This window comes from Phyllobates terribilis, unplaced genomic scaffold (assembly GCF_046119375.1).
Source record: "Phyllobates terribilis strain yellow unplaced genomic scaffold, ASM4611937v1 Scaffold_2__4_contigs__length_985480577, whole genome shotgun sequence".
Lineage (NCBI taxonomy): Eukaryota > Metazoa > Chordata > Amphibia > Anura > Dendrobatidae > Phyllobates > Phyllobates terribilis.
This window is the reverse complement of record NW_027362762.1, coordinates 87,359,847-87,387,387: the sequence shown is the minus strand read 5'-3', so window position 1 is coordinate 87,387,387 and position 27,541 is coordinate 87,359,847.

Here is a 27,541-nt window from a genome sequence, read left to right as displayed (position 1 = left end):
TCCTGTGTTTCATGTTTCCTTGTTGAAAAAGGCTGATGTATCAGATAGGGATGCCACTGTAACAGTTCCTCCTGTGGTGGAAGACGGCGAATATGAAATTTCTCATATCTTGAATTCTAGATGGCATAGAGGGAGATTACAGTATCTTGTCTCCTGGAAGGGTTTCGGTCCCGAAGACAACTCCTGGGTAAGGACGGATGATGTTTCTGCTCCTAGGCTTGTTAAAGCTTTCCACAAGAGGTTTCCGGATAGGCCTAGGCCTGGAGAATCCGGAGGATCCTCATAAAAGAGGGGGTACTGTTAGAACCCCCTGTTTGTTTTTTCCATCTTGTGTTTTGCGGTCACGCGACCATCTGCCTTTATATTCCAGCTCCACCCTTTTGGCTGTGCAGGACTTCAGTGTTTGACTGTTTCTCTAGCCAGGTGCTTTTGTGCCTTTCTCTGTCAGTTCGCTTGGTCCTTCTGGGACCTCTAGTACCTTTTTGCCATTTTGTGTTCTGCAACAACTTCTCTGTTTAGGAGGTGTCCCATTTTTGTCCCAGTCCTTAGTTCTTTTAGGAACCCCTCCCCTTATGCTATAGGTCTTCGTTCAGACTAGCCGAGGACTAAGGCGGGTCTGTTTGCTAGGAACAGTCAGCCCGCTACATCGTAGGGATTCAGCTTAGTCTTACTGTAGGGACAGCTTTCCCCTATCTTTCCTTAGTACTTGTTGCAGATCATAACACCATGGTCCCCGTTGAGCCCCACGGCCCTTCGCTCTCAGAGACATTTGAATCCTTGTCTGTCGAATACGTGCACCAAGAAAAAATTTTTCTCAAGCTGAGGTCCAGGCAATTTACGCACCAGCCCAAATGGAGCTATCAGCACTCGTTCCTGAGGATCCACCACGGTACTATGGGGATCCAAAACAAAGCCGTGCATTTGTGGAGCAATGTATGCTGCATTTCAATTTCTATGCTCACTATTTTCCCACCGATCGGGTTAAAGTAGCATTTCTGATGTCCTACCTAGCGGGTGATGCCTTGAATTGGATCACCCCCCCTATGGGAAGCATGGGATCCTATCGCCTCTGACCTGCAGGCCTTCCTAGTGGCCTTTCAAATGTCTTCGATGACCCTAACCCTGAAGCTTCTGCTAAAGCTTCCCTTCCCAATATCCTGGAGCAGTCCAGATGGGTGATGCGTGTAGGTAGCCCACCAGTTCCCCAGCCTGAAGAGGCTGCTGCCCACACAGAATCCACACAGGATGACAATGCTCTGCAGAATACTTCCCTTCCCAACCTCAAGAGGCAGTCCAGACGTGTAAGTCGTAGAGGTAAACCGTCACGTCAGGTTCTGTCCTCCCAAAGACCTCCTGTTCCCCAGCTTGTAGAGGCAGCTACCCGCACAGAATCCATGAAGGTTGACCATGTTCGTCAGGCAAAGCAGAGGCCGGAACTCAGTCATAAAATCGGATTGCGGACCCGCTGCGGTTGTTTGGGACACCCTGACGGTCTTTGTCCAGCGAAGGTTGGAGACTCCCAAGACATTAGGCCTGTAGGAGAGGCAACCCTTGGTGTTAGTGTTTACTCTCCACAGATGACCATGACTGTCTCCGTGGCAAGTGAAGGCCTCGCATTAACCGGAAGTTTCGGGCTTAAATCCTTGAAGAGTTGGTGTCTGATTCCCGTCCGACAACTCCAGAATCTGGTTTGGGCATTGTCAGCGGAAGGATGAGCCCTACTCAGAAACAGTCTAAATATGTCTGTACAAATTAAGCTCAAGATTGGAGCATTACACATGAAGAAGTTCACATTCTGGGTGCTGTCTGTTTTACCCACTGGTCATCCAGAGCCGAGAGCTCTAGTGCCCGCTCAGGTCTGGAGATCCTGCATGGTGTTTCCTGGGGGACTGCTGAGGTACAAGGGGTGTCCAGTCCCCATATCTTCAGGACAGTCAGCAATGTCGTCTTCTTCTTCACCAAATCTGCTAGTCGCTGACTCGCTGTGCGCTGAAGTCTCCGAAGGAAGGGAAGCGGAGGCGATGTCCCCACAAAGTCTCGATGATTGTACCAATGATCTGGCTTCAGGTACCGCCCCATCTCGCAGACGTGTCATCTCAGAAACCAGACTGAAGATGGTCCCGAAGCAAGGATCTTCCATCTCGAATAAATCTGGCAATAAGTCCATCAAGGTGGTGGCTACCTCCAAGTCTCTGCATCCCTCCAACCAGGCGGAGGACCTCCAGTTGTCTCTAGAATCCTCCGGGGTGCTACCTGATAACAAATGGAGAGAGACTTTTCTACACCCTGTACCTGGTACTTCGCCCACTTCATCCAGTAAGCTTGGCAAAGTGTACATCGAGGCGGTGGCTACCCCCAAGTCTTTGCACCCCTCCTACCAGGCGGAGGACCTCCAGTTGTCTCTTGAATCCTCCGGGGTGTTACCTGATATTTACAAATGGCGAGAGACTTTCCTACACCCTGTTCCTGGTACTTCGTCCACTTCATCTGATGGCGAGGATCGCTCTATGGGACAAAGCATCCTAGTCACCAGGATAGTGAGACCAGTCTCGCTCCCTCTAGTGGACAGAAGAGGTAGTCTTCTTGAAGAGAAGCCTTGGGAATCCATTGTGAAGGATCGGCCTCCAACTTCTCTGCAGAAAATCCTTGCAGGCGTAAAGAAGAAGGGGCGTAAAGGGGGGATACTGTAACATCCTTGGCTGTGTGCTGGCATGGCTTACCATCTCCCACCATGCAAGACCGCCAACTTATCTATCAGTCCAGGTGTGCACTATACTCCTTTACTTGCTGTGTGCATGTCTCTTGTCTGCTGGCTTAGGGCGGCGGCGCTGTTACTTCCTGATTCTTAAAGCTACAGTGTGCGCAGTCCTAATGCATCCCCAGCCAATTGCTGTGAGTCACTGGATACTTAAACCTCCCCCACCCTGTGGGAGGTGCCTGAGCAACACTTTCTTTCAGTGTGTTCTGTGCAACGGAGTTGCCAGGTCCTGTCCTGTATCTTGTCTGTTTCCGCCACCCTGGGGGCAGAGTCCCCAGGCCCGTTACCTGTATCTGTGACTTCTAGTCTATTCCTGCCACCCTGGGGGCTGAGTACCCAGGCTCGTTCCTGTATCTCATTCCAATGTCAGTTCCTGTCTGAACTGTGTCCTAGTCCGTTACCTGTTTGTCTCTATGTCCGATCCTTCCCTTTTCCTCCTGTGTCTGAACCAGTACCTAACTCCACCTCGTTGTCTCTGTACTTCTGTTTGTGAGTTTGTGTCCACTCGCTACTTCATTGCAAGTACCTTGTGTGTATCTGGTTCTGCTTGTCCCATTTCCCTGCCTCCGTATCTACCTCCTGTGTTCTAGCTATCTTCCTGTGTTTCCCAGTCTGTTCCATGTGAACAGAGCCCTGTCCTGTCTGCCTGTACCTGCGGTTCTGCTCTGCTCTGCTCCGATTGTCCTTCGCGCCTGCGGTTCCACTTTGCTCTGCTCCACTTGTCCTCGGCACCTGCGGTTCCGCTCTGCTCTGCTGCGCTTCTCCTCCGCACCTGCGGTTCCGCTCTGCTCTGCTCCACTTGTCCTCCGCGCCTGCGGTTCTGCTCTGCTCCACTTGTCCTCCGCGCCTGCGGTTCTGCTCTGCTCTGCTTGTCCTCCGCGGTTGCGGTTCTACTCTGCTCCGCTTATCCTCCATGCCTGCGGTTCTGCTCTGCTTGTCCTCCACGCCTGCGCCTCTGCTCTGCTTGTCCACCACACCTGCGGCTCTGTTCCTGTATCCCAGTCTGTACTGGTCCCTATCCAGCCTGTTTTCCTACCTGCCAGTATCGGCCTGTCAGTATACCAGTCGTGCCTGCCAGTACCCGCCTCACTGCATACCAGCCGTGCCTGCCAGTACCCACCTGCCTGCATACCAGCCATGCCTGCCAGTACCCACCTGTCTGCATACCAGCCTTGCCTGCCAGTACCCGCCTATCTGCATACCAGCCAAACCTGCCCGTTCCTGCATTCCCCGGTGGGGGTCAACAGCTTTGACCGGGGTCTGACCTGGAGTAGCCCCTAGGCCACCTCCCACGTCCCTCCTCAGACCACGGAGTCAATTAAGCCGCTGTGTGTCTGTGGTCGGATCTGGCGAGGCCCCTACTCACGCCCCTCCAGGCATTCCTCGGTTCGTGGCCCAGTGGGACCACTAACCACGCTCACGCCAGTCATTCCAGGTGTGAGCGTAACATAATCAAGTCTCCGTATAAATGCACCTGCTCTGTGATAGTCTCAGGGTTCTGTTTCAAGTGCAGAGAGAATCATGAAGACCAAGAAACACACCAGGCAGGTCCGAGATACTGTTGTGGCGAAGTTTAAAGCCAGATTTGGATACAAAAAGATTTCCCAAGTTTTAAACATCTCAAGGAGCACTGTGCAAGCGATCATATTGAAATGGAAGGAGTATCAGACCACTGCAAATCTACCAAGACCCAGCCGTCCCTCTAAACTTTCATCTCGAACAAGGAGAAGACTGATCAGAGATGCAGCTAAAAGGCCCATGATCACTCTGGATGAACTGCAGAGATCTACAGCTGAGGTGGGAGAGTCTGTCCACAGGACAACAATCAGTCATACACTGCACAAATCTGGCCTTTATGGAAGAGTGGCAAGAAGAAAGCCATTTCTCAATGATATCCATAAAAAGTCTCGTTTGAAGTTTGCCACAAGCCACCTGGGAGACACACCAAACATGTGGAATAAGGTGCTCTGGTCAGATGAAACCAAAATCGAACTTTTTGGCCACAATGTAAAACGATATGTTTGGCGTAAAAGCAACACAGCTCTTCACCCTCAAAACACCACCCCCACTGTCAAACATGGTGGTGGCAGCATCATGGTTTGGGCCTGCTTTTCTTCAGGAGGGACAGGGAAGATGGTTAAAATTGATAGGAAGATGGACAGAGCCAAATACAGGACCATTCTGGAAGAAAATCTGTTGGAGTCTGCAAAAGACCTGAGACTGGGATGGAGATTTATCTTCCAACAAGACAATGATCCCAAACATAAAGCAAAATCTACAATGGAATGGTTCAAAAATAAACGTATCCAGGTGTTAGAATGGCCAAGTCAAAGTCCAGACCTGAATCCAATCGAGAATCTGTGGAAAGAGCTGAAAACTGCTGTTCACAAACGCCCTCCATCCAACCTCAATGAGCTCGAGCTGTTTTGCAAGGAAGAATGAGCAATAATTTCAGCCTCTCGATGTGCAAAATGATAGAGACATACCCCAAGCGACTTGCAGGTGTAATCGCAGCAAAAGGTGGCGCTACAAAGTATTAACTCAAGGGGGCCGAATAATATTGCATGCCCCACTTTTCAGTTTTTAATTTGTTAAAAAAGTTTAAAATATCCAATAAATTTTGTTCCACTTCACGATTGTGTCCCACTTGTTGTTGATTCTTCCCAAAAAATTTGAAATTTATATCTTTATGTTTGTAGCCAGAAATGTGGCAAAAGGTAGAAAAGTTCAAGGAGGCCAAATACTTTCACAATGCATTGTATTTCCCAGGAAAATCCATTTTGGTTTCGTTTTTTATGTTTTATTGTGAGTCCGTAAAAGTGGCATAATACTCTGACAACATTGTCGACAGCAGTGACCTGGGAGTCAGAAATGTTTCCAGGGGTCTTCCCCATGCTGTTCCCATGTCATTTGAGCACTGTTCCCATCGCTTTGGGCAATTTTTAGGCCCTATGCAGACAGCCGGGGGGAGCCGCCTGAAAAATGCTCGAGTTTCCCATAGACTTACATTGGGCTCGTTGCTCGGGTTGAGCACCCGAGTATTCCAATTTGCTCGGCCCGAGCAACGCGTACCCAAGCATTTTAGTGCTCGCTCATCACTACTCCCCGAAGATTCGCAAGAAAAAAGACGTATGTTTTTTTTGTGGGAAAAAGGGATACTTTGTTGGGACCTGTCCTCCAATTCCTAAACAAAAGGAGACTCGATTAACTCTCGGTAGTCTGGAGTTGGATAAACAAGGGGTGCATTTGTGGCCAAACTGCAGTTCACACTTTGTCCTGACATCAGAGGTGGTGCTAGAGAGCAAAACCGAAAAAATTTCTGTGTTTATTGACAGTGGAGCCGGAGTCAACATGGTTGATGCTGAGTTTGTGAAAACTCATGGTCTTGCTAGCTATGCTTTATCTGAACCTATTCCCATCTTTGCCATTGACTCGGCACCATTTGCACAGAAAGCATTCACTCAGATTGTACATAATGTAAATTTGAGGGTGGAGTCAGTTCATTGTGAAATCATCCCTGGCTATGTTCTGGACAATCTTCCTACTCCAATTGTCTTAGGTATACCTTGGCTTGTTAAACATAATCCGTTGGTGGATTGGCAAACCAGGGAGATTATTGAATGGGGAAATTACTGCCATGAGAACTGCCTAGATATTTCCATTGCTATTGTCTCTACGGAAATTTTACTTGCTTTTCTGTCTGGTTTTGAGGACGTTTTTTCTGAGAAGGGTGTCAGGATTAGCCTCCTCATCGTGCTTATGACTGTCCTATTAACTTGACCCCCAGAGCTAAACTACCGATGTCCAGACTGTATAATCTTTCTGGCCCTGAGAGATAAGCCATGAAGGATTTCATTGCTGAAAGTCTGCAGAAGGGACATATCAGACCCTCATCTTCGCCTGTGGCGTCTAGGTTCTTCTTTGTGAAGAAATAAGATGGCGTCCTACATCCCTGTTTAGATTTCCGGGAATTAAATCAAATTACCATCTGTGATCCATACCCTCTTCCTCTGATTCCTGATTTGTTCAGCCAGGTTGTGGGAGCTAAGGTATTTTCCAAGTTGGATTTAAGGGGAGCCTACAATCTGGTTAGAATTAGAGAAGGGGACGAATAGAAGACAGCGTTCAATACCCCAGAAGGACATTTCGAGAGTCTGGTTATGCCTTTTGGTTTGACCAATGCACCTGCTGTATTCCAGCATTTCATAAATGATATTTTCCATCATTTGGTGGGGACGTTTGTGGTGGTCTATTCACCTGATTTTGAATCTCATCGGGGGCATGTTAAGCAGGTGCTCCAGATATTACGGGATAACAAACTTTATGCCAAACTAGAAAAATGTGTTTTCGCTGATCAGGAGGTGCAGTTTTTGGAGTACTTGTTGTCATCTTCAGCTTTTCGGATGGATCCGGAGAAGATCCATGTAGTTCTTGACTGGGAACGTCCCGAGAACCTGAAGGCTCTATAACGTTTTCTGGGCTTTACTAATTAGTACAGGAAATTCATCCAAAATTACTCTGTTAGAGTGAAACCCCTTACTGACATGACTAAGAAGGGGTCTGATTTTTCCAAATGGTCAGATGCTTCCCTCCAGGCATTTTCTTCTTTAAAGAATCATTTTGCAATAGCACCTATACTCAGTCAACCCGATGTTTCTCAACCCTTTATTGTGGAGGTCGATGCTACGGATGTCGGGGTTGGGACTGTGTTGTCTCAAGGTTCGTACCCTGGAAAATGGCGTCCATGCGCCTTCTTTTCTAAAAAAAATTGTCTTTGGCTGAGAGAAATTATGACATGGGTAATAGGGAACTTTTGACCATCAAATTGGCATTCGAGGAATGGAGACATTGGTTGGAGGGGGCTGTCCATCCTATTATTGTTATTACTGACCATAAGAACCTGTCTTATCTCCAGTCAGCTAAATGTCTCAACCCTAGGCAAGCCAGATGGTCCCTGTTATTTACTAGGTTCAATTTTGCTGTCACTTTTCGTCCAGGGGTCAAAAATGTCAAGGCTGATGCTTTGTCCTGGAGCTTCCCTGGTGGTGGTGACCATGAGAACCCTGCCCCGATATTACAGAAAGGGGTAGTCATTTTGACTCTTTATCCTGAACTGGAGGGTGAGGTGTTGGAGGCTCAGGGGGATGCCCCTGCCTCCTGCTCTTCAGGAGAGTTATTTGTACTATCTGATCTGCGCCGCAAAGTAATCAAGGAACATCATAACTCTGTGCTTGCTGGGCATCCAGGTGGTAAGGCAACCTCGGACCTCCTCTCTCGTCGTTTTTGGTGGCCGGGGTTGCATTGGGATGTAATTGAACATATAGCTGCTTGTAGTATTTGCGCATGTTCTAAGGTTTCGCATACCCGTCCGTCTGGTACTCTTCTTCTGCTATCTATCCCTAGTAGGCCATGGACACACTTGTCCATGGATTTTATTACTGACCTACCGGTTTCTGCAGGCAAAACGGTGGTTTTGGTGGTGGTAGATAGGTTTAGTAAAATAGTTCACTTTGTCGCATTACCTGCACTTCCCAATGCCAAGACACTTGCTCAGGTGTTCATAAATGAGATTTTGAAGCTTCACGGGGTTCCCTCCGATGTGGTGTCTGATCGGGGGACCCAGTTTGTTTCCAAGTTATGGAAGGCATTCTGTTCTCGACTGGGGGTGCAGCTGTCCTTTTCCTCTGCCTTCCACCCTCAGTCGAATGGTCAGACCGAGCATGTCAATCAGAACTTGGAGACATACCTCCGGTGTTTCGACTCTGAAAATCAGGAGGATTGGGCATCTTACTTACCGCTGGTAGAATTTGCCATTAATAATCATCGTCAAGAATCCACTGATAGGTCACCGTTCTTCGGTTATCATCCACAGTTTGGTACCTTCAGTGGGGGGGGAGGAGCTTCAGGAGTTCCTGAGGAGGAACGTTTTGTTTCGTTGCTATCCTCGGTGTGGCAGGGTGTTCTGTGTAATTTAAAGATCATGGGAGACAGGTATAAACGTATGACTGACAGAAAACGCTTGCCAGGTCCGGACCTGAATGTGAATGTCTTTGTGTGGTTGTCTACCAGGAATATAAGATTGAAAGTTCCTTCTTGGAAGCTGGGATCTAGGTTTATTGGTCCCTATAAAATAACCGCCGTCATTAACCCAGCAGCATTTCGTCTTGAACTTCCTCAGGCCCTTAAGGTCCACAATGTCTTCCACAGGTCCTTACTCAAAAGGTATGTGGAACCTCTTGAGCCCTCACCTCTACCACTGCCTCCAGTAATGGTTGATGGTAATCTGGAGTTCCAGATTTCAAGGATTGTAGATTCTCGTCTCCAACGTCGTTCTCTACAATACTTGGTGCGCTGGAAAGGCTATGGTACAGAGGAGAAGATATAGGTTTCAGCGTCAGAGGTAAACGCTCCCAGATTGGTTCGCTCATTCCACACCTCTTTTCCTGAGAAACCCGGCCCTGAGTGTCCGGAGGCCACTCGTAGAGGGGGGTACTGTCACGGGTGTGTCAGAGGTGACAGACAGTCGCCCTGAAGTGGGTTTCAGGAGATCTCTACATTTGACATTGCAGACAGCCTCTTACTTGTCCCTTTCCCTTTTTGTTGCATTAAGTCTTTCCCACACCTGGCATGACAATTTTCCTCCACATATTGGGTATCAGCTTACTCAGGAGAAATTGCACAACAAATTGTATGGTGTAATTTCTCTGGTTACTCTTACAAAAATGCAAAATTTGGGGCTAGAAAATATTTTGAGGGAAAAATGGGATTTTTTTATTTTCACTGTTCAACGTTATAAACTTCTGTGAAGCACCTGGGGGATCAAGTTGTTCACCATGCATCTAGATAAGTTCCCTGAGAGGGCTAATTTCCAAAATGGTGTCACTTGTGAGGAGTTTCCACTGTTTATTAGGGGCTCTCCAAATGTGAAATGGCATCCGCTAATTATTCCAGAAAATTTTGCATTCAAAAAGTCAAATGCCGATCTTTCCCTTCCAAGTCCTGCCGTGCGCCAAAATAGTGGTTTTCCCCCACATATGGGTATCGGTGTCCTTAGAAGAAATTGCACAACAAATTTTGGGCTCCATTTTCTCCTGTTACCGTTGTGAAAGTTGTGTTCATTAAATGATCAATATTTCAGCATTGATGCCAATTTATTTTCTTAACCTAATCCAGATTTGGGAGGGTTTCAGCTTTCAAAAGAGTAATTTATAAAACCAATGGATGAATTTAACGTCAGGTTATAAGCTTTTATTTACATCACATGGATAAGCGACATAACTTCTGTCAGGGAGTGTATATATTGTGACAACACCGCATTTAATCTTAATTATCCAGACATAAATTCAGTAGACCAGGAGACATACGCTATTATCTTTATGTTGACTTTTGAATTCGTGTTTTTCTTTGGTTGGTCAAGAAGCACAGAATATTATTTGTATAAGCCTGGATGTTGACACTTGAGTTGATATTTACTGTAACCTATTGTCTGCTATCTCTGGATGACAGGGACTCAGGCTCATGGAACAATGATGTCTGCTAATATGCTAATTACATATTGTACCAGGCCAGCTAGATTGTTGACCTGCAGAGCAATGGAAGACAAACTATACAATTTGATTAAGGCTCAAACAATGATACATGAGCCCCTGCCACCGTTCATCCTGACCTGTGGATGATGAGAGGGGCTTAGTGATGAGCGAGCACTAAAATGCTCGGGTACTCGTTGCTCGGGTCGAGCAAATTGGAATACTCGGGTGCTCAACTCGAGCAACGAGCCCAATGTGCGTCTATGGGAAACTCAAGTATTTTTCAGGCGACTCTCCCCGGTGGTCTGCAGAGGGCCTAGAAATTGACCAAATCGACAGGAATAGTGTTCAAATGACATGGGAACAGCATGGGGAAGACCCCTGGAAGCATTTCTGACTCCCAGGTCACTGCTGTCAACAAGGTTGTCAGAGTATAACGCCACTTTTACGGACTCACAATAAAACATACAAAAACAAAAACAAAATGGATTTTCCTGGGAAATATGTTAAGGAACCTCCTTTCCAGGGTAATGACTTGTATATAAGGCAAAATAAATAACCAAAACCAAAAATACTCCTCCACACCTTGGGCTATGTTTACACATAGTGTTTTTGATGCGTTTTTGCACTTTTGCATTGCTTTCAACCAAGACAAATGCATTCACTGGGAAATGTAATTTTAACATTTTATAACCTTATCTGGCCATGTGGTGTGTGACACATCATCAGACACATGCATACAGTGCTGAAAAGACATGGGAACAGCATGGGGAAGACCTCTGGCAGCATCTCTGACTCCCAGGTCACTGCCTAAAAGTGTGCCCATCATAAGTGATGGCCTCACGCCATGCACCTGTCGTTGCAGACTTGCAAAAATCACCGTCCACGTCCTTGTCCCAGTGCAGCGTTCAGTTGTCCCTACCCCATTCCTTGGAATGCAAGCGCAAGTATGCAGCCAGCCACCCACCCACCCACAGGCTGCAATACTATACTGCCAAATTTTTGACAGCTGCTTGCACTTGAAATGTGGCCTTTAAGGCTCGTGGAGGCAGAAGCTGTCCACAATCTTATGGCGGTGGCGACCAGGTATCCATACTCGGTCCCCAGCCGCCACTATTTTTCCCGGTATCGTCTCCGCCTTCCACAAGCACGGGTCTCACAACATTACCCGTGCCCTCCCCAGTGCACTTACTGGGAAGGACCGCCTAACCACAAACACATGGACAGGTGAATGTGGCCAGGGACTGTACAGAACCAGTCCACAACTTTTTTTGCTGAGTTGTATTTCACCACAGCCATATTCTTTAGCTTGGTGAAAGGACTTGGGAAACCATATCTACCCAGCTGTCATTTCTCCCAGGAAGTCCTCTAAAGCTGCTTTCACTTGAATGTGGCCTTTTAGGCTCGTGGAGGCGGAAGCTTTTCATAACCTCATGCCGGCGGCAGCCGGGTGTCCATACTCGGTCCCCAGCCGCCACTATTTCTCCCGGTATCATCTCTGCCTTCCACAAGCACGGGTACAACATTACCCGTGCCCTCCCCAGTGCACTTACTGGGAAGGACCGCCTAACCACAAACATGTGGCCAGGGACGGTACAGAGCCAGTCCACAGCTTTTTTTGCTGAGAGCTGTATTTAGCTCGGTGAAAGGACTGGCATAGAGGGAAACCGTATCTACTCTGGGTGTCATTTCTCCCAGGAAGTCCTCTAATGCAGCTTGTTGCAAAAGCAATGGCAGCCCATCCAACATAAACTCGCACTTGTCGGTGGTGCTTTGACACACACACACATCTTTCTTTGCGCATTTAATTTTATGACAACAGAGTTGGGCAATGGCCTGATCTGCAATGCGGTTTGAGAAATAACATGCATAAGCACGTCCAATCCACATTGAAAAAGCAGCCATAGAGTGTCCGGGAACCTTCCCCCACACTTTTCTTAGCCAGGGCTGCTTCTCGGCAGGGATGGGTGGACCCACCAGAAAACCGGAGACTCCTCCGGTGGGCTCTGGCTTCTCCTTCAGGAGAGTACATAGTGCCGAGGTGAGGTCATGATGATGATAGAGATCACCATCTGCTTAGTTTTCTGTTACTTGGTATGCAAGCGCAAGTATGCAGCGAACCAAACAGGCCGCAATACTAAACTGCCAGATTTCTGGACTGCTGCTTGCATTTGAAATGTGGCCTTCAAATGGAAGTGGAAGCTTTTCACAACCTCATGCCTCATGCCTCGTGTCCATACTCAGTCCCCAGCCGTCACTATTTCTCCCGGTGTTGTCTCCGCCTTCTACAAGCGTGGGTCCCTGAACATTACTGCTGGTACTTTTCTGTAGGAATTTGCTTGCCTCCTAAAAGCCTGGAATATTTCCAGTAAACTATGGTACGATGCCATGGTATTAGCACTGCCCCCAGTACCAGTAGCGAAGCCATCCCCAATTTCCTTCTCAGGAATTTTATTTGGTAGTCTGAGTGGCTGCCCAAATACATTAGTTTTTCACAAAGAAGCTGAAGATAGAGTGGCAGTAGGTGCAAGTTTCTCCAGCCTGTTAGATATTAGAGGGTGAACGGCAGCCCACTGGATCAGTGGTTAGCACTGAAGCCTTGCAGCACTGGGATCCTGGGTTCAAATCCCAGCAAGGACAACATCTGCAATGACTATGTATGTTTTCCCCGTGTCTACGTGTGTTTTCTCATCAGTAAAATAGCAGCCATAGAGTGTCCTGGAACCTTCCCAAACACTTTTCTTAGCCAGGACTGCTTCTCGGCAAGGTTGGACGGTCCAACCAGAGAATCCTCTGGTGAGCCCTGACTTCTACCTCAGGAGAGTTCATGATAGTGCTAACTTTGCAGCTGCTATGGGGCTCTTGAGCGCGGGAGAAAGGTGAGCCCTCAGAATCAAATCCTCTGGTGGGCACAATGTTTTTCAATCTGAAACAGCTTCTCACTGGGAGTTGTATTTCACCACAGCCATATTCTTTAGCTCAGTGAAAGAACTGGCATAGAGGGAAACCGTATCTACTCCGGCTGTAATTTCTCCATCACCAGTTCTGCCCATTGTCACACACGACCATGCCTGGCTGTATATTCAGCGGTGAGAGCCACAGATCAAGCTGCTGTGTTACAGCTTTCAACAACTCTGCAGCGCTGGGCGGTTTGTCATCTAAGCATTAAGCATGGTATCTTCAGCACAGCCTGTTGCCGTTTGGCCAAGGCAGTGCTGCAGTATTGTCAGCTTGTGACTGATGTGGTCATTTCGGAGATGGAGAAGGAGGTGCAGGAGCTGAACAATGTGATTACATTGATGTTACATTGGTGATGCTGTTTTTTATACTAAAGAAAGATCCTATTGTATTGTTTTTTACGTTATTTTTTAAGACAAATGCATTCACCGGGAAATGTCATTTGAACATTTTACAACCTTATCTAGCAATGTGGTGTGTGACACATCATCAGACACATCCTGTTTTATTTATGATGGAGGGACTCTGAAAATCATAAAGCCTATTTTTATAGGGCCATCAGATGGCCCTTACTATTCTTAAAAGGCCAGCAGTCGGCCCTCGCTATTGTTAGAGAGCCATCAGCCGGCTATGCTTTGTTGCTCCCATTATTAACAAGTGGGTCTCCTATACTGTTATTGCGCATGCAGTGACTGCAAGGGCTACCAAAAATTTTGATGCAACCCAATACCCCTTTGAAGAGACATAGATGAGGATCTCAGTAAAAAAAATGTTCCTCTTATTTTAAGGAGCGGGTCTCCTATAGTGGTAATGCCCATGCTGTGACTGCAAGGGCTGCCAAAATTTGGGAAAAACCCAACTAAGAATTTAAAGATACATAGAGCAGGGCCACAGTAATGACAAATTCCCATTAGAAAGGAGAGAGTCTGCTATACAGTTATAGGGTATGCAGTGAGTCCAACGGCTGACCAAATTTAGGAAAAACCCCACTAAGAATTTAAAGACACATAGAGCAGGGCCACAGTAACGACAAATTCCCATTACAAAGGAGAGAGTCTGCTATACATTTATAGGGTATGCAGTGAGTCCAATGGCTGACCAATTTTAGGAAAAAAACAACTAAGAATTTAAAGACACATAGAGCAGGGCCACAGTAATGACAAATTCCCATTAGAAAGGAGACAGTCTGCTATACAGTTATAGGGTATGCAGTGAGTCCACCGGCTAACTAATTTTAGGAAAAACCCCACTAAGAATTTAAAGACACATAGAGGAGGGCCACAGTAACAACAAATTCCCATTAGAAAGGAGAGAGTCTGCTATACAGTTATAGGGTAGGCAGTGAGTCCAACGGCTGACCAATTTTAGGAAAAACCCAACTAAGAATTTAAAGACACACAGAGCAGGGCCACAGTAACAACTAATTCCCATTAGAAAGGAGAGAGTCTGCTATACAGTTATAGGGTATGCAGTGAGTCCAACGGCTGACCAAATTTAGGAAGAACCCCACTAAGAATTTAAAGACACATAGAGCAGGGCCACAGTAATGACAAATTCCCATTAGAAAGGAGAGAGTCTGCTATACAGTTATAGGGTATGCAGTGTGTCCAACGGCTGACCAATTTTAGGAAAAACCCCACTAAGAATATAAAGACATATAGAGCAGGGCCACAGTATCAAGTACGACATGTTCTCATTAGAAAGGCGAGGGTCTGCTATACAGTTATAGGGTATGAAGTGAGTCCAACGGCTGACCAAATTTAGGAAAAACCCCACTAAGAATTTAAAGATACCTAGAGCAGGGCCACAATAACGACAAATTCCCATTAGAAAGGAGAGGGTCTTCCATAGTGTTGGCCTATGCAGTGAATGCAATGGCTGCCAAAAATTGGGAGGCACTCCAATGCCCCTTGGAAGAGACTTAGAGGGCGTCATAAAAAAATGTCCCCATTAGAAAGGAGCGGGTCTCCTATACTTGTAATGACCATGCACTAAGTGTATGGGCTGACAAACATTTACCCCTGGGGTGGTATACATGAACATACGGTATAATTTTTTTTTTTACGGGCATCATAAACACCCTTTAAAAAAATTATGTGGGTGTTGCATCACGGACCACGGTCACTCTGGTGATATGGTGGTGGAGGATGAGGATTAGGAAGCGTATAGCCATGTGTGGGTGTGAAGAGGTGCATGGGAATACACCTCCCAAAAAAAGACACTGGATTTGAGTTTATGTGACGCTGCTATCATTCGGTGGTGTTGAGAAGTCTGGCCCAAACCAGCCCTTGTTCATTTTTATAAGAGTCAGCCTGTCAGCATTTTCAGTTGACAGGCGGATGCGCTTATCAGTTATAATTCCACCAGCGGAACTAAAATCCCACTCTGATAAAACTCTAGCGGCAGGGCAGCCAAGGACCTCCAAGGTGTAGAGAGCCAGTTCATTCCACGTATCCAGCTTGGATACCCAATAATTAAAAGGCACAGAGGAATCACGGAGGAAGTTGGTATGGTCGGCAAGGTACTCTCTTAGCACCTTCCCAAACTTTGCACTCCTTCTGAGAGTACCCCGAACCTCAGGGCCTGTGAGATGGGAGGGTCTGAGAAAACTGTCCCAGAACTTTGACAGTGTTCTCCTGCCTCTGCTGGATTGCATTTGTGTCTCTCTCGCCTGTAATCCATGGCTGTCCAACGAACTGTGACCTCTGCCACCAGCGTTTTAAGATGGGAATTTTTTTAATAGTTCCGCAACAAGGGCCTTCTGGTACTGCCACATTTTTGTAGACTTGTCTGCCTCAGGAATAAGAGATATAAAGTTCTCCTTGTAGTGTGGGTCTTGAAGTGTCACCAACCAGTAATGACTGTCACCCTAAATTTTGAGAACGCGAGGGTCATGGGAAAGGCAGTGTAACATAAACTCAGCCATGTGTGCCAGACTGCTAACAGGCAACACTTCCGTGTCCTCACCAAGAGGATGACTGACCATGCTCTCCTCCTCCTACACTCTGTTTTCCTGCCATCCATGCTGAACAGACTGTATGACAGTTGTGCAGGTAGTACCGTCTATTGCGCATGAAACTAGCTCCTTTCCTTCCTCCTCCTCTTCCTCATTGTCACCCAATCCACATTGGGATGAGATGAGGCTGGGCTGTGTGTAATCACCCTTTATGGTTCCTTGCTCCATCTCATCGTTCTCCGCCTGCAATGCATCCTCTTTGATTGTGAGCAGAGAGCGTTTCAGGAGACATAGAAGCGGGATGGTGACGCTAATTATGGCGTCATCGCCGCTCACCATCTTGGTGGAGTCCTCAAAGTTTTGGAGGATGGGACATATGTCTGACATCCATGTCTACTCCTGAGGTCTTATGTGTGGAGTCTGAGCTGAATACCGATGGCCTTGTTGATGCTGGTACTCAACAACTGCCCTCTTCTGCTCACAAATCCTTCCCAACATCTGCAGTGTAGAGTTCCAATGCATGGGGACATCACATACCAGTCTGTGAGCCGGAAGCTGCAAACGCTGCTGAAACACAGCAAGGGCGGCGGAAGCTGTAGGTGACTTTCTAAAATGGGCACACAGGCGGCGTACTTTAACAAGCAGATCCGGCAACTCCAGGTAGGATTTGAGAAACCGCTGAACCACGAGGTTAAGCACATGGGCCAGGCATGGTACGTGTGTGAGCTCGTCTCGCTTCAGAGCCGCCACCAGTTTCTGGCCATTGTCACACACGGCCATGCCTGGCTGTAGGTTCAGCGGTGTAAGCCACAGATTTGCCTGCTCTTTCAGAGCTGTCCACAACTGTTCAGCATTTTGCGGTTTGTCACCTAAGCATATTAGCTTCAGCACAGCCTGTTGCCGCTTGGCCGAGGCAGTGCTGCAGTGCTTCCAGCTTGTGACTGATGTGATCATTTCGGAGATGGAGGCTGAACAGGAGGAGGAAGCTGAGGAGGATGAGGTGCAGGAGCTGTAGACTGTGGGGGCAACCCTGATTGACCTAAGGCCCGCAATCCTTGGCGTAGGGAGGACGTGTTCCGTCCCAAGGTCTGACTGGGTCCCTGCTTCCACTATGTTAACCCAGTGTGCCGTCAGCGAGATGTACCGTCCCTGCCCACAAGCACTTGTCCACGTGTCCGTGGTTAGGTGGACTTTCCCGGTAACTGCGTTGTTGAGGGCACGGCTAATGTTTTGGGACACGTGCTTGTGTAATGTGGGGACGGCACATCAGGAGAAATAGTGGCGGTTGGGGACCGAGTACCAAGGGACGGCCGCCGCCATCAGGTTGCGGAATGCTTCTGTCTCCACGAGCCTAAAAGGCAACATTTTGAGTGCAAGCAGTCGTGAAATGTGGGAATTTAGTACTGTGGGGCGTTGGCTGAGTATTTGTGCTTGCGTTCCAAGGACTGGGGTATGGACAACTGAACGCTGCGCTGGGTCAAGGACGTGGACATGCTTCCTGATGCTGCTACTTGAGAGTGTGCAACGACAGGTGCAGGGCAGGAGGCATCTTTGCATGCACCATGGACAGGGGATTGGCTTGCATGCACAATAGCGGAAGAAGCAATGGTGCCACCCGCAGACACTCTTCCTGGACCCTGGGGTTCGGCCCACAAAGTCGGGTGCTTTGCTGCCATGTGCCTGATCATGCTGGTGGTGGTCAGGCTGGTCGTTTTGCCACCTCTGCTGATGCTAGCCTGGCAGGTGGTGCAAATGGCCTTTTTGGGTTTATCGGCAGAGTCTTTAAAAAACAACCAGACTCGGAAAGACCTAACAGTTGTACTGGCAACTTCCTTCGTGTTAGTGTTACGGGGAACGGTTGCCTGCCTTCTATCTGCGGCCACCACAGTGCTTCTTCCTGTCTGTTGGAGTGCTCTGCCTCCCTCCCCCTGTGTGCTGCTGTCCTCGCTCTGCATGTCCTCCTGCCAGGTTGGGTCAGTTGCTATATCATCCACCACCTCGTCTACCACTTTCGCACTCTGATCCTCCTCCTGACTTTCTGGCAATTGTGTCTCATCATCGTCCACCTCTTGTGACACTTTCCCACCATAGCCTTCGTGTGACCGTGGCTACTCAAATATTTGGGCATTGCTACATGCGATCTCCTCTTGCCCCGTTTAAAGTGGACCGGGCGAGAGGCCCAAATCTATAAATGAGAAAGTGAACAGCTCTTCGGAGTGTCCAATTGTGGGATCAGTTGTCTCTGGGCACTCGGCATGGTGCGAGGAAAGAGATTCAGTGTGAGGAATATGCGGTACAGACTCACAGCTACTTAGACTTGACCGTGTGGAAGACAATGTGGTGGTGGTGGTGGCTAAGTGACTGGAAGCATTATCTGCTATCCAACCAATAACCTTTTCACACTGTTCTGTGTTCAATAATGGTGTTCTGCGGTCCCCTACTAATTGGGATAGGAACGTCGAGCGAGAAGATGTGGGTGTTTGTTGTGGCACAATTTCAGCTTGCCCACGGCACCATCATCACCATCACGTCCAGTTCCCCGTCCCCTGCCACGTGCCTTGCCCATTTTAAATGGAGGACAATATCTTCCACGCTCACAACAAATGACTGAATTTGGAGAGAAACTTATATGTGATCCGTGTGACGGACAAACCATAGTTTTAAATACCTGGCCTGTAGGTAACTATTTTGAACAGCAAACTAGTGTCAATTGCTTCACTGACACACTGAAACAAATTTTTAATGGAGGCAAGAAATGGCAGTATTTTCTGAAAACGTATATGTGATCCGTGTGACGGAGAAAACACAGTTTTAAATACCTGGCCTGTAGGTAACTATTTTGAAAAGCAATCTGGTCTCAATTGCTTCACTGGCACACTGAAACAAATTTTTAATGGAGGTAAGAAATGGCAGTATTTTCTGAAAACACATGTGATCCGTGTGACGGAGAAAACACAGTTTTAAATACCTGGCCTGTAGGTAACTATTTTGAACAGCAATCTGGTGTCAATTGCTTCACTGACACACTGAAACAAATTTTTAATGGAGGTGAGACATGGCAGTATTTTCTGAAAACGTATATGTCATCTGTGTGACGGAGAAAACACAGTTTTAAATACCTGGCCTGAAGGTAACTATTTTGAACAGCAATCTGGTGTCAATTGCTTCACTGACACACTGAAACAATTTTTTAATGGAGGTCAGAAACGGCAGTATTTTCTGAAAACGTATTTGTGATCCGTATGACGGAGAAAACACAGTTTTAAATATCTGGCCTGTAGGTAACTATTTTGAACAGCAGTCTGGTGTCAATTGCTTCACTGACACACTGAAACAAATTTTTAATGGAGGTTACAAATGGCAGTATCTTCTGAAAACGTATATGTGATCCGTGTGACGGAGAAAACAGAGTTTTGAATACCTGGCCTGTAGGTAACTATTTTGAACAGCAATCTGGTGTCAATTGCTTCACTGACACACTGAAATAAATTTTTAATGGAGGTCAGAAATGGCAGTATTTTCTGAAAATGTATTTGTGATCCGTATGACGGAGAAAACACAGTTTTAAAAACCTGGCCTGTAGGTAACTATTTTGAACAGCAAACCGGTGTCAAAAGCTTTGCTGACACACTGAAAAAAAAATCTAATGGAGGTCAGAAATGGCATTATTTTCTGAAAACGTATATGTGATCCATGTGACGGAGAAAACTGGATTTTTAGCGCTGCAATATGGAAAGGACCTGGCTGTATTCTGCAGTGCCAACAAGCAAATGGCACAGAAAAACTGTGTTCTCTGGATTGCTTTTTAAGCAAATAATGAGGATTAAGATCCCCAAAAAATTATTCCTGCCCCCTGAGACCTGGGCCTATTTGTAGAAATATCTAACAGCAGCAGCAGACAGAACTGGAATGGAGCCTCTTGTACTATGTGCACTGCAGTCTGCTATATACCCTGCCTGCCTGCCTATATACACTGCCTACTTGATTTCTCTGCAGATGGATTAGTCCTCAGAAGGACTGTATGTTGAGATGGATATGTGTCTCTAATATAGTTTGGTACACCTACACTAACTAGAAACAAGCAAATCTCTCCCTAGCTCAGCAGCACCTCTACCTACACTGTCTGATTCCGGAGTCACAAGCATGGCGGCGCCAAGTCTGATATAGACCTGATGACGCTATGTGGCCAGCCAATCACTGTAATGCCACAATCAACATGGCTACTGCATTAGTGAATGTCAGGCAATCCCTGCATGTTCATTGGTGCTCTAAAGAGCGCCAAACATGCAGGGAGGAGACCCGAGCTCCCGCCGAGCAACCCCGGAAATACTCGGCGAGCTCCGAGCATGTCGAGCAGTGAGATGCTCGGGCGAGCACCGAGCAATAGCGAACATGCTCGCTCATCACTAGAGGGGCTTTACAAAAACACAGCCAAGAGAGGCTCTTCAGAATCAGAGTGAATGGCCAGAGCAACAGCTAGGAGAACATGGCTCCATCAAGAAGGACACAGATTTGGATTCCACAGGATGCCAGCTTAAGGGACCACAGCCCTGTCTGGAGGAATACAGATCTGTTTCATTGACCATCACTGACCCTATGGAGACGTTTGGGGAAGTCAGGATTGGGACCCTCCGGTCACCTGGTCCCATTGATATGGTCGGAGAAAGTCAGGGTGGGACCATCCAGTTACCTGGCCCCATGGATATGTTTGGGGTAACCAGGTAATTGTGACCTTCCGGTCACCTAGCCTCCATGGATACGCTTTGAGAAAGCCAGGTTGGGACCATCCGGTCACCTGTTTCCGTGGATATTTTCGGAGAAGCCAAGTTGGGACCCTCGAGTCACCTGGCCATGTATCTCAATGGACTGTCAGCTTCCTACGCTTGTCGTTACCTCCTGTGGGTGCCCGCCAAAAGCGAGGTGCCACTGGTGGGGATTGTCGGCCCTGGAAGCCCCTCGGAGTCACAGCTGCTCTAATCCCGGTGAGTCAGCGAAAGGATGAGACTCTGTAATTTGCACCATCATGGGTATTTGTTAGGACTATTCTATATGCTATTGTTTGCTGGTATATGGGCTGACTGTTGCCTTTTTATACACCGCTCTTTTCTCATTTACAGTTATCATAGAAAGAACATGGTAGGTTGAGGCCCTATTGTTGATTTCTATTGGGGGCCCCTAGGAACATCAGACTAACCCCCACCATCCATATCTCTTCTATCGGCTGGCCACAGCACATTCGAGATTTGGGGGATTTTTGTACTGTGAATTTTAAGTTGGCATCACTGTTGGCATTATATTGCTGTGCTAGTGTTTGCAGTATGTACAAATTGAATAATGCTGTCAATACTGTGTGTGTTCATTGCCTGCGGAGGTCACAGTTTAGCTACTTTGCCTTTAGCACCAAAATAGCTTGTCTAACCATGGCTTTTAAGTCTTCTTCCAGGACAGATATTAGAAGTGACATACGTATTTCAAAAGACATCAGGGCTTAAATGTTGCATTATTTACAGTAGTTTTGCTTTGCCAGTGAATGATTTCAATAACTATGCCCTGAAAACATTTACTTCTTACAGACAGATGAATGCCCCCGGCAAATATGAAACAATCTGCACAAAAGTCAAAGCAGGTTAAAAGCTCCACAAGGAGGGAGGGAAAAATGTACTGAGTACCGACCAAGTGAATATATATAATTATAATAAAATAGGCTATAATAAGTTAAAAAAATTTCACCCAAATACTGATCGTCATGGCGGGAACTTACATGCCTCCTCATTGATGCCACACTCACCGTGGTCACCGCACCGCTTCTCCTTGTGTCAGGCCGTCTCCCTGAGTTTGTCTCTTGCATCACTCCTCAGCACTGCTGCATCTGTATGTTGTTTCCATTTGGCTTTAGGGAGGTGTGGCCAGTCTCTGGAGGAATTTAACCCTGCTTTGTCCTCTAGAGATTAGGTTTCCTAGACTATCCCATGCCAGCATTATATATATTAGCCAGCTCCTTCCACCTGAACGTTGGTTCCTAGCCTGATAGTATCTGGTTAATGCCTTTTTGTTATTACAGACATTGAAACAGAGTTGCCTAGTAGTGGTCAATCATAAATTGATCATTCTAGACCTAGATATGACATGGTGTTCAAAGGTTAAAGCATCACTCCAGCCTTTTTTTATTGCAGTGCTGGAGTGGTGCCATTAACAAAAGGTCCCTGACCCAGGTATTATAATTACCAGCTGCTGTGTTCAGCTCCTTCCGGCGCTGCTCTAATCCCGATCCGCCATCTTGTTCTTCAACTTTTGACTGACCAGAAGTCAGAGGTAACAGTCACAAGCTCTCAATGTATGAGTAGTAACTTACAACTCGCCCAGCAAACGCTGGAGTGATTCGGCAGGTCACAAACTGCTGGAGACCAAATGGAGCAGCGCAAAGAACCGAAGAAGACAGAAGCTGGTAAGTATGATAATAAGTACATTAGTGGCACCATGCTAGCGGTAAGATAAAAAAAAATGCTTTGTGATGCTTTAAAATTATTAGAAATAACATTCATGAGATTGATAGAATGCTAATGTGGGCGCTCTAATCTGAACACTGTGCTACAATGCCAAAGACAATTAGGTGTTCTAAAGAATAATTTTCCACTTCTTTTCTTTTTTTAATTAGTCTGTGTAAGACTTGGTTTAAAGCAAATCTATCAGAAAGGTTCCACTCACGTCAAAAACTTTTAAAATGGCCCTGTTGCTCTCTGAAATATAATGTCATCCACACCTTTACTAATGTAATCTGTTGCTCCCTGACTGAAAAAAATATGTTTATTTCATATTCAAATGAGACTTAAAAGGGTTGTAAGATCTAAAACTACAAGTTTGCAGGCACTTTATGTGACTGCAGACTTGTGAATCCTCACATCGAGCACACAGCACGCTATGAGGATTCTCCGGTGGCGGTGCAAACTCCTGGCCACATTCAGACTAGATGAGCGCAGCTTCACACAATACAAAATCTACTGAGCGACATCGGAAAAAGTCTAGTCAGAATGTGTCAGGAAGTATGCATATCGCATACTTCTGATCACATGAACGCCACTCACTGCATCAGAACCGGAGAATCCTCACAGAGTAAAATGCGCGCAATACGAGGATTCACAGCTCTGAAGTTACAAAGAGTGACTGCAGACTTCGAGTTGTATTTGTACATATGCAGTTTATATCCTTATACTGGCCTCAGAGCACCTCCTCCCCTTCTCTGCACAGTGACCTTAGAGCACTTCCTCCCTTCAACACAATGATCTCAGGGGACCTCCTCTCCTTCTCTGCACAGTGACCTAAGAGCACCTCCTCCTCTCAGCAGTGATCTTCATATCAGAGCACCTCCTCTCCCTCTTTTCACAATAACATCAGAGCACTTCCTCCTCTATGCCCAATGTCCTTAGAATACCTCTTCCACCTGTCTGTGCTGTGATCTTAAAGCACCTTCTTCTCTCTTTAAAGTGAACTCAGAGCACCTCCTCTCCCTCATTGCAGTGACCTCAGAGCACCTCCTCTCCCTCATTGCACAGTGACCTCAGAGCACCTCCTCCTAACTGCAAAGTGAGTGCAAAGCATGTCCTCTTCTCTGTACTGCAATCTCAGAGCACCTCCTCCTCTTCTCTGCAATGTGACATTAAAACACCTCATCCTCCTCAATGCAAAATTACATCAGAGCACGTGGTCTCCCTCTCTGCACAATGATATCAGAGCGCTTCCTCTTTCTCTTTGTACAATGTCCTCAGAGCACCTCCTCCTCTCTACACTTCTACACAGTGACTTCAGAGTACATCCTCCGCCTCTCTGCACTGTGATCTTAGAGCATGCCCTCCCTCTGTCTGAAAAGAGACCTGATAGCACCTCCTCTCCCTCTCTGCACAGTGAATACAGGGCACCCCCTACTCTATGCAAAATGACCTCAAAGCACCCCCTCCTCCTCTCTGCAAAGTGACCTCAGAGCACCTCCTCCTCTCTGCACTCTGATCTTAGAGCACTTAATCCTGTCTGCACACTGGCCTCAGAGTACCTACTCCTCCTTTCTGCACAGTGACCTCAGAGCACCTCGTTCTCCTTTCTTACCTTGCAGACCAAGCCCATAACACTTTGCTAAATATTTCAGCAGGTTGATTAAAGCTGTGTGCCCACAATGCGTTTTTTAAGCATTTCCGCTGCGGCAATTCCGCTGCAGAAACGCTTAAAAAACGCTTGGTAGAAGGTCTGCCATGTTCCCCAATGATGATCCGCACGTGCTGTGCACATGTTGCGGAAATTTCCGCTGCGGATTATCATTGCAGAAAAATCTGCAGCATTACCTATTATTTTGCGGAATTGCGGCGTTTTCGCCGCCATTGACTTGCATTGGACCGTATGACATCCGCATCACTGCATCTGCACATGCGGATATCATGTGGATATCATGCGGTTCAATGTGCGGATGGTACCCGGGTTTGGAGAAGAGGAGACTCTCCTCCGGACCCGGGTACCATAGTAGCTGTAAAAAAAAGAATAAAATAAAAAATATACATCATCAGAAGGTAAGTATAATATTTATTTTTTATTTTTTACCATTCTTTTACGGTCACACTATATAAATCCATGCCGTTTGCATGGATTTATATAGTGTGACCAAGTTGTCAAGCACTTTCCAAGTGATGCTAAAATCGCCTGGAAAGCGCTTGTCAACCCGCATGCGGAAATGCATGTGAAGAACGCTTCACATCCGCATGTCCCTGGCAGGAAAAACGCATTTACAATCCGCATGTACAATCCGCATGTACAATCCGCATGCGTTTTTTTCTGTCAGGGAGATGCAGAAACGCTCAGGAAAAATCCGGAGCATTTCTGCATTGTGGGCACATAGCCTTAAGGGATTCTTGATTAAAGATAGCAGCAACAGATAGAAGATATAAAGGTACCAAAGGATTTACATATAAAAGACCTGTATGCAAAAATATGTGGATTAGGAGGTTGATCGTAACAACATATTCCATTAAACATATTAAATATAGCATCCAGAATATGAGGACAGAACAAAAAAAAAGCTGATATAGGCTTAAAATACATTTTTTTAAAGTAATATCACAATGTATGATTTAAAGCATCCTTCTTCAGAAAATTCAGGACAGTACAGTAATTGCCATATTGAATCAGTCTCCTTTTGTAATATAGAACTCATTAAATGCAATTGGCGAGGCAAGTCAGGCATTGAAAAACTAAAATGGTTTATTTGATGAAAGCTATAGCCCCTGTGGGTCTTAATAGAAAAAAGATAACTGCCTCCAAGTGATAGATTTACTGGGTTTTATATTATTTATGATGTTGACTTGTTTTCATGCATTAATGTAGATGTGTATATGAAGGAGAATGGAGGGAGATGAAGACTCCATGGCAACATAAGGGTTACATACATATACAGTACAGACCAAAAGTTTAGACACACCTTCTCATTTAAAGATTTTTTTGTATTTTCATGACTATGAAAATTGTACATTCACACTGAAGGCATCAAAACGATGAATTAACACAGGTGGAATTATATACTTAACAAAAAAGTGTAAAACAACTGAAAATATGTCTTATATTCTAGGTTCTTCAAAGTAGCCACCTTTTGCTTTGATGACTGCTTTGCACACTCTTGGCATTCTCTTAATGAGCTTCAAGAGGTAGTCACCGGAAATGATTTTCACTTCACAGGTGTGCCCTGTCAGGTTTAATAAGTGGGATTTCTTGTCTTATAAATGGGGTTGGGACCATCAGTTGTGTTGTGCAGAAGTCAGGTGGATACACAGCTGATAGTCCTACTGAATAGACTATTAGAATTTGTATTATGGCAAGAAAAAAGCAGCTAAGTAAAGAAAAACGAGTGGCCATCATTACTTTAAGAAATGAAGGTCAGTCAGTGCGAATAATTGGGCAAACTTTGAAAGTGTCCCCAAGTGCAGTTGCAAAAACCATCAAGCGATACAAAGAAACTGGCTTACATGAGGACCGCACCAGGAAAGGAAGACCAAGAGTCACATCTGCTTCTGAGGATAAGTTTATCCAAGTCACCAGCCTCAGAAATCGCAGGTTAACAGCAGCTCAGATTAGAGACCAGGTCAATGCCACACAGAGTTCTAGCAGCAGACACATCTCTACAATAACTGTTAAGAGGAGACTTTGTGCAGCAGGCCTTCATGGTAAAATAGCTGCTAGGAAACCACTGCTAAGGACAGGCAACAAGCAGAAGAGACTTGTTTGGGCTAAAGAACACAAGGAATGGACATTAGACCAGTGGAAATCTGTGCTTTGGTCTGATGAGTCCAAATTTGAGATCTTTGGTTCCAACCACCGTGTCTTTGCGCGACGCAGAAAAGGTGAACGGATGGACTCTACATGCCTGGTTCCCACCGTGAAGCATGGAGGAGGAGGTGTGATGGTGTGGGGGTGCTTTGCTAGTGACACTGTTGGGGATTTATTCAAAATTGAAGGCATACTGAACCAGCATGGCTACCACAGCATCTTGCAGAGGCATGCTATTCCATCCGGTTTGCATTTAGTTGGACCATCATTTATTTTTCAACAGGACAATGACCCCAAACACACCTCCAGGCTGTGTAAGGGCTATTTGACCAAGAGGGAGAGTGATGGGGTGCTACGCCAGATGACTTGGCCTCCACAGTCACCAGACCTGAACCCAATCGAGATGGTTTGGGGTGAGCAGGACGGCAGAGTGAAGGCAAAAGGGCCAACAAGTGCTAAGCATCTCTGGGAACTCCTTCAAGATTGTTGGAAGACCATTTCCGGTGACTACCTCTTGAAGCTCATCAAGAGAATGCCAAGAGTGTGCAAAGCAGTCATCAAAGCAAAAGATGGCTACTTTGAAGAACCTAGAATATAAGACATATTTTCAGTTGTTTCACACTTTTTTGTTAAGTATATAATTCCATATGTGTTAATTCATAGTTTTGATGCCTTCAGTGTGAATGTACAATTTTCATAGTCATGAAAATACAGAAAAATCTTTAAATGAGAAGGTGTGTCCAAACTTTTGGTCTGTACTGTATATACAGTTAAAACCAGAAGTTTACATACACTACACTGTGTGCAGAATTATTAGGCAAATGCGTATTTTGATCACTTTGCTACTTTTATACATGTTGTCCTACTCCAAGCTGCATAGGCTTGAGAGCCAACTACCAATTAAGTAAATCTGGTGATGTGCATCTCTGTAATGAGGAGGGGTGTTGACTAATGACATCAACACCCTATATAAGGTGTGCTTAATTATTAGGCAACTTCCTTTCTTTTGGCAAAATGGGTCAGAAGAGAGATTTGACGGGCTCT